At 47.2% G+C, this 8164-nt stretch overlaps 1 protein-coding gene across 2 annotated transcripts in view; it reads right to left on the reverse strand.

Annotated features, from left to right (window-relative positions):
* The window catches only part of SETBP1 (SET binding protein 1), a 269098-nt gene extending 261394 nt beyond the window's left edge, over positions 1-7704 (reverse strand). For both annotated transcript variants that reach the window (XM_069002367.1, XM_069002363.1), the window contains exon 1: positions 7205-7704. The gene's annotated coding sequence lies outside the window, so the exon portion shown is untranslated. The remainder of the gene's footprint in view (positions 1-7204) is intronic.
* Positions 7705-8164: the final 460 nt, after the last annotated feature.

Here is an 8164-nt window from a genome sequence, read left to right on the forward strand (position 1 = left end):
TTAATTGTTGCTCACACTGCTCCTTTTTCAAAGGTTTTCCTTTAAGGGCCTTGGGAGGTCTATTTGCTGAGCTAAGGGTGAAGAAAATGTTCTGTCCTGAAAGTCACACCTAGAAGACAGCATGTTTTAAGAGCAGATGTCTCTTCAGTGCTGGTGATAGATGTGGTGGAGCAGGACTCATGGTCCTGTGAGTATCTCCTATGACATAGAACTCTAATCTAATGTAACCAACACCTATAAAAAAATGTCATTTATGACTCCTATCCAATGGGATTTGTTGGGACATTGCCCTTCTCTTTAAGCAAAGAGACTACAAGAATACCATTGACTTCAGGATGTCTATGCTCTAATCTGCCATGGCATCAGAAATCATGGCCTCCAAATTTTATCTCACTGAAAGACCAGAAGATTACAGAGGCCATCAAGAAGCCCTATATCCATAAGATAGAGACTGCTGTCCTCTTCAAAAGCATGTAGTTAGAATAACTCAAAAGGGGAAAGTGTTTCCTCTTTCCACTCTCACTTTTTGTGAATAAATTGAAAAAAACTGATTGCTGGAGAGACTTACTCAGCTTCTCAGGAAGAACACTGTCATAAAGCAGAGGGAAAGCATGACATTTTTTCAGCCCATTAGGTAAAGATTTGTGGAAATTACAAGGATGTGAACGTATGGGTTAATATTTTAAACTGATTTGCAACCTTAGGAACAATGGACATGTATAGTAACACTTTGCCCAGATACCTGCTACAACACTTTACATGTGTACAATACTGTTTGAACACTCACTGAACTCCCCCAGTTAAGCTTTGTGTCTCTGATCCCTTCTGAAAAAGAACTGAGGAATTCAGCAGAGAATTATTCCCCTTACAGAATTCTATTGAATCCCCATTATAGAGCTCCATACGAAAGCTTTAGACATAAAAAAAAAAAAAAAAAAAAAAGGAGGAAAAAAAGAAAAAAAAAGAAAGAAAAAAAAATGCTACAGGAAGGATTTCCTTGTCTAGGAAACTAATAGGATTTCACAGGAGTTTCAGAGGAAACCCCACTGCATTCTCCAAAGCCAAGTATTTAGCAAGTCTCGAGGAGAGGTAGGCATGGATCACAGCATCACTCCAGAATACGCTGGGTCTGGAAACACAGAGGGAAGTTAGGCCAGTGTCCAAGTCTTAGAAATCACATAAGTGGGACATTCAGGATATGTGGATTCATATGGAGGGAAGACATGCCTGTAACGCCTTGCAGCTTGACCTCTGGTTTGAGTATCATCATTTTCTCCCTTCCATCTTAAAACTGGCTTCTCCATCTGCTAAAATGCCAGGACAGAAAGAGAGTGATTCATTGTATACATATATATCTCAGTTTTAAAGGTTAAGGCTAACAAAAGTTTCAAAGCAACTTAAAACCTCAGGCTTCCGATCTTTAACCCATCTCTAATTTTGAGGTATTTGAGTGAGTCCTGGGTTACCCCTTACTTGCCTACCACACATTCTTCTGAAAAGCTTTCCCAAGCACTGTTACAGGTTATATCATACTACAGTAGAGGAAACTTTGCTGTCATTGCTGCCATCCTCACAGAGCCCTTATCTGCCCAGGACTGCGCAGCAACCCTTACGGAAACAGGAATTCCCTCCTTCAGAGGCACTGAGGAGCTGAATAAGTCACCCCACAGCAGTATTTAGCCACAATCCCAGCTCCTCCCAATACACTGGGGAGCCAAAACTTGGGCCACCTCCTGCTCTGGTTCTCACCAGGACAGGTCAGAGCCTTGCCACCGCCTTCTGACCTCATGTTTGCATGGAAATTGGTCTCTTCTTGCATGGCTTTTCCACGCATTGTGCTCACTTTCAAAAGAGTGCATTAGACTCAACAGCCCTACACAGGAAAGATAACTCAGGCTCACCCTCACCACCTTCACAACTTCTATTTTCCCTGAAAAACCCCTGAGCTGGGTGGACAAGTACACAAGGTCCACTGTGTCTACTCTTAAGCAAGAGTAAACCTGACCCAGGGATCTGTGAGCAGCGCTAGGGTCTGTATTCCCAGAGTACTTCCCTGGCCACCTTCCTCTTTGGTCACACATTCTTCTTCCAAGTTTCTATTTGGTCTTTTGGAGAGACATGAAAGACAACAAAACCCTAAATGAAATGTCAGAAGATTTCTTTTCATACTCAGTTGTCCCAAACCTTACTTAAAAGCTCACCATTGTATTTAGACAATCTCTCCTCCAAAGTAAATCCAGCTCCACAAGGGCAAAATAGCTCCTAACTCTGCTCTCTCTCAAGAGCTGATAAACAGAAATTAGCTACTTCCTTCACTCATTTCCTCAGCTCTGAAAGATAAGCTGTATTATTCTCCGACTGCTTTTATTCAATTTAAGAAATTATTTTGTCTTCCTTTATTCCCCCAGCTGTTTATTCCCTTAACTTTGCACTCCCTTAACTTTGCACTCTTTACGATCAATTAAATGTGAATTCAGAATCTAGTTGCCTGTTGCAGAGCTGTGCTTGGTCCCAGCAACCAGCAGACCTCTAAGCAGATCCAAAAATGCAATGAGCTTTTGAAAGCACATCAGGTGAAGCCTTCTCATTGGGAGGAGAAAGAAACAGTTTCCAAGTGTTGCTAACCACACACACTTGCAAACCAATTTCATGTCTGTATCAGCAGGAAAAGGAGTCCCAATATCAAAAGTTTGGAAATCACTTTCAGATCTGACATTCCCCCCAGGCTCAAACACAGAATTGAGGGATTTTAAAGTCCATCTTTAATCAAGGTGACAATTTCCTAAAAGCGTAAGTGATTTTATTTCCTCAGCAAGAATAATGGGAAAGAAAACTCTTTTTTATCAAGCTGGAAAGAGAGAAAGTAATGAGAACAGAACCTACAGCAGCAGCAAAACCAGTCCCAGTAGAAACCACAAGCCCTGCAGCAAAACACTGAGAACCTTCTCCACTAAGGTTCTCCCACAGAGTTTCACCTTCCTCGCTTTGGACTAGATCTAAATTTTGGATGGATGCTGCACTGAGATTTCCTGGACTTCTCAGCAATGAGGCTAAACCTTACCACGGATTTCCTCTGACCACATATTATTTTATAGGTCACTTATATTAGAAAAATATTCCTCCCTGTGAGGGTGGGGAGGCCCTGGCACAGCTTGCCAAGAGAAGCTGTGGGTGCCCCTGGATCCCTGGTAGTGTCCAAGGCCAGGTTGGATGGGGCTTGGAGCAACCTGGGATAGTGGAAGGTGTCCCTGCACATGGCAGGGGGTGGACTGAGATGAGGTTTAAGGTCCCTTCCCATGCAAATTGCTCTCTGATTCTATGTTTTTTACACATATTTGCTGCCCTTGTCTCCTCACCAGAAGCATAATCAATCACAGTACTTACAAATCTAAAACCCTGCGTGCCTACATGCTATGGTCGGCAAAAATGCAATTTTTGCTGCATTTTCTGAACACAGCTTAAACTCTGTCCCTCCATGCTTCATGGGACACATTTTGCCAGTTATTAATTCTGCCTTTCAGCATTGTCTCAGACCCACAGATCACAGATACTCCAGAGATGGATAGTTAATGGGGAGCAAGGAAAACTGCCTAGGCATATGGTTAAACAAATCAGTCATCAGTTCGGTGGGACAGCTTTCATTTCCATCACAGCAATCTGTTGGATCCCAGAACTGTTTTTACGTGGTTCATTAGACAATAGCCTTTCTTGCTACTACTTGGGTCAAGAGTCAAAATTGCTGTGTAATTGCAAGTCTCAGGGCAGAAGGCAAGAGTTTTTCAATCCTGGAGGGTGTTGTCCAAAGGGGAAAGAAAACAGAAGGGAAAGATTATGTGTGAGCAATTGAACCCTACTGAGAGGGAAAAAAAAGTCACTGAAACTGGGATTAGGCAAATCTGGTAATGGAAAACAAGAGTCCTGTTGGTAAATTGGCACTTGCACCTAAGAGATGCGTGTGGTGGGGAAAAGGAGCTCAAAGGATGGGTCAAAAGAGAGCAGAAGAAGAGATTAAGCAGCATCTGAAGCCAAAGAATTATGGTTGGACATTTTTGACCATTTAATTCCTTGGCTTAATTAAGCACTCAGCGATAGCAGTTGTTAAACAAGAACAGTTCCCAACTTAATCAAAGTACATTATTGAAAACAATACAGAGCAACGTCAGTAGAGAAACCAGTATACATCAAGTCAAGCTAAATAGCTCAGTTATGATCATTATTACTAATAAATCATGGCCACTGTTTCTTTTGTTTGCCAACAACCAGCATAGTTTATGGCTCTGCACAAACCTAACACACCATTTTATAGCATTTCAAAAAGTGCATCCTCCTAAAATGATAATGTGTTAATAATCTGTGCTGGGCTTTTTGGCAGGAATCAAAAAGCACAAACGACTTGAAATAACATCAGCTAAAAATTATTTATTCCCCATCCCTAGTTGCAGAGAAAACAGAGGTTTTCTTGGCTCAGTTGCTTCTCAATAGACTTCTGGTTTCAATTAAAACTTTGAGTCTGAGAAGTTTAGAAAAAAAAAAAAAGTTAAAGCCAATAAGAGATGGAAGAGAAGTCTCCATTCACTGACTGTTTCTGCTTTTTTTTTCCCCCCCTTTTTTTACATAACCCTTCTGAACTAAGAGCACAGATTAAAGTACAAGTCCATTGTGTGGATGGGGTTTTTTTCTCCTTTCAGCTAGCTAAAAAACAAATGGAGATGAAAAAAGTTTCACCTTTGAGTGGAAGGAGCTTCTGATGAGGGTCGTAATCTCAGCAAAGGCTGAGGAAGTGCAGAAAGCTGTGCATGAAACACACACTTGCACATTTTCCCATAAACGTGTCCAATCCCTGGAAGTGTTCAAGGCTAGGCTGGATGGGGCTTGAAGCAACCTGGTCTAGGAGAAGGTGTCCATGCCTTGAGGGAAAACGGGGTTGGAACGAGATTTAACATCTCTTCCAAACGAAATATTCTGTGATTCTTTGATTCCCTGATAGGATATTTTCATGCTATCTACAATAAAGGGTCCACTTGTTTCCTCAGGTTCATACTATCACTGCCTGTCTCTAGACACCTGAGCATACCATTTCTGAAGCCTGCACCAAGTTAGTCCTGCATGCAGGGGCTTTCAAACCAGTAATTGTTCCCATTTGGGCCCATAATATTCCACACAGGACTGGATTTGCCAGCAACCCTTTCCTCTTGGAAGAATTCCATCCGTACCGGGAGGCTCAGATGCCCTCCCTGACAGCGGAGCCCTGACCGGTTCTACGCTCTCCTCTCCCACTCCTCTCCATCCTCTGCCGTGTGACAGACGGATACAGAAGGACACACGGCGGGTCCCCCTCACCCCAGAGCGGGGCCACCGCGGGCCGGTGGCTAAGGAAACACCTCTGTATACCGGGGAACAGCTCGCCACGCTCCCCTACCCTCCTCCTTCCATCGTCCTACTCCTCCCAGAGCCCGGCTGGGTTAGCCCGGCTCACGGCAGCCGCGGGGACACCGCCACCCCACGGCGCCGGAATGGGTGGGTACTCCCCTCGCATCTCCCCATGCATCCCCCATGCGCGTCCCCCGCGCACGAAGCTCCTCGCATCCCCCCTCCCGAGGCCGGGGGGACCTGCCCACCGGGGGTGTCCGAGCCCAGTGTGCCCTGTCTCCCCCCGCCTGCCGGGTTGGGCTCCCGGCGGCCAAGTGCCCTTTGAGCATCAGGCGTCAGGCCCGGGATTATCGGGGCCGTTTATTTGAAGCGGAAACGAATCGGAAATCCTTCTCTCAACTGCCTTTTGGAGACATAAATACAGCAGGCAGGGGCAGCGCGGGGAGCGCCGTGCCCGGTGGGGCGGTGGGATGCTGGGATGCGAACAGACGGACACGCTCACACGGACACACACTCACACACTCGCTCACACTGACACACGCTCACGCCCGGGGCAACGAGGGGTGCGGGGGACCCATTTCCCGGTGCCCGCCGGGGAAACACGGCGAGGAAGGGGTGCGAGTGTGAGTGTGAGTGCGAGTGTGAGAGCGAACGCGAGTGCCCGGCGCTGGGCAGGAGCCTTGCGCCAGGGCTGGGGTTGACAATAGCCGCCCGCGGCTGAGGGCTGCGTGTTGCCCCCTCCTCCCCAAACCACCCCCCAGCCCGATAATATCGGCGCTTTCCAGCCTGTCCATAGCTGAACTTCACTTTCACCAGTCGTGGGGGCAAAAGGGGCCACCAGGGTCCCGGGGGCGGCAAACACCGGCTTATTAAGGACCATTACCCAGCCACCGAGCGCGGTGGGGGTGGCGGCGGGGACGGACGGGGGGGGGGGTGTCCCGCTTCGCTAATTACTACCCCCCCATCCCCCCCGTCCTCCCGCTTCGTTGTTCCCCCAAATCGCCGCTTTTAGGGGCTGCGTGTCCTTTTCAATGTCAAAACACGCCGGGGCCACCCCGGGGCAGCGGCGCCCCCCGGTTCACCCGCGGAGCGCGGCCGCGGAGCCCCGCGCACACACACGCTCACACTCACACGCACACACACACAAATCCCCATAAGGTTACAGTGTTGCTCTCTAGCTCCACTTAACCTGCAATTTACGAAGCGGGGGGGGGGTCGTGTCCCCCCCAATTTCCACAGGCACACACATAGCTGCCACCTACACATATAAACACATATAGGCTACCAACGCGGGGGCCGGGAGAGGGGGTATAAGGCGGGGGTGCTGGTGGGGGAAATAAATACATTATGGAAACTCCTAAAAAAAATTCCAACCCCTTCCCAGTAGCACGGTCTTACACGCACCACCAGTACCCCCCCACCCCACGACAACCACACACAGACGCACACACATGCCCCTAAACAGGCACAAAGCCTGGGGAGGGAAGGGGTCGGAGGGGATGGGGAGGGGGATTCGCATGCAATGCATAGAGGAGAAATAGTCCCCCCTCCCAAAAAATAAATAAAGCCCTTTTCCGCGCCATTGCAAAGTCACAACAGTGAAAGAAAAAAAAAAAAAAAAAGAAAGAAAAAAAAAGGGACGACGTTAACTTTTGCATGCAGAAGGGGGAAAAAATTATAAAAAAGCAGGGGGGGAAGGAAAAGGAGAGAGGCGTACGACCCTCCTGCAATTCCGATCATCAAGGCAGACCTTTCCTCGATGCCTCAGAATTTTTGTTGCTCTTTTTTTTTTTTTTTTTTTTTTTTTTTTTTTTTTTTTCCCGCATTTACTAACCCATATCCCCAAAACGGCAGCGGGGGCTTCTTAGCAGCTTCCTCTTCTTCTTCTTCTTTCTTCCTCCTCCTCCTCCTCCTCGGATTTCCCCCTTTCTTGTCTCTTCTCTTTTAGATCCCGGTTTCAATCCCTCGCCACAGCCCCCAAAGGTGCTTTTGCTTGTGTTGCGGCAAACCCATGGCGGTGTTCATCTGTCAGATGGGGATGAGGGGAGCGCCCGGCCGCGCAGCGCACGCAGAGCGCAGAGGGAGGAGGGCGGGGGGAGGAGGAAGGCACCGGGGAGAGGGAGATGGACGGACAGACAGACGGAGAGATAGCTCGAGAGATAAATGATAGATAGAGAGGGATAAATAGAGCGAGACAGAGCGAGAAAGGGGGGAAAATGGCGTCTTGGAAAGCCGGAATCCCGGAGTAAATCAAATTAACACGCAACACCCAGAGCAGTCCCGGCTAATTTTAGCAGGATCCAAAATAAAATGAAAAGGAAAAAAGGGGGGTGGGTAGGAGGAGAAGGGGGGGATAGGGGGGCGGGGGGTGAAAGAAAGGAGGAGGGGGTAAGAAGCGAGAAAAAAAAAAGGGAGACCAAAAAAAAAAAAATGCCCCTCAATGCACTGGATAAAATCCTGGGTTTGAAATCGATGGAGCTGGTCTCCAGCTCTCTCGCTTTTTCTTTTCTTTTCCTTCTTTTAAAATTTTTTTTGGAGGGGGGTCTCTTTTGCTCTCTGCTTGTTGTTGTTGGTTGGTTGGGAGCCTTTTGCAGGGGGGCGAGGTTGGGGGGAAGCGTTTTCGGTTTTGCTTTTCCCGGCGAGGAGTTTCAAAAATATTAAAAAAAAAAAAAAAAAAAAAAAAAAAGAAAAACGAAGAAAAAGAAAAAAAACGAAGGAAAAAAAAAAAAAAAAAGAAAAGAAAAGAAAGAAAAAGAGCAAAGCCCCGCCAGGAGACAAGGGCTGCTTGGCGGCG

The sequence above is a fragment of the Aphelocoma coerulescens genome (assembly GCF_041296385.1).
Source record: "Aphelocoma coerulescens isolate FSJ_1873_10779 chromosome Z unlocalized genomic scaffold, UR_Acoe_1.0 ChrZ, whole genome shotgun sequence".
Taxonomy (NCBI): domain Eukaryota; kingdom Metazoa; phylum Chordata; class Aves; order Passeriformes; family Corvidae; genus Aphelocoma; species Aphelocoma coerulescens.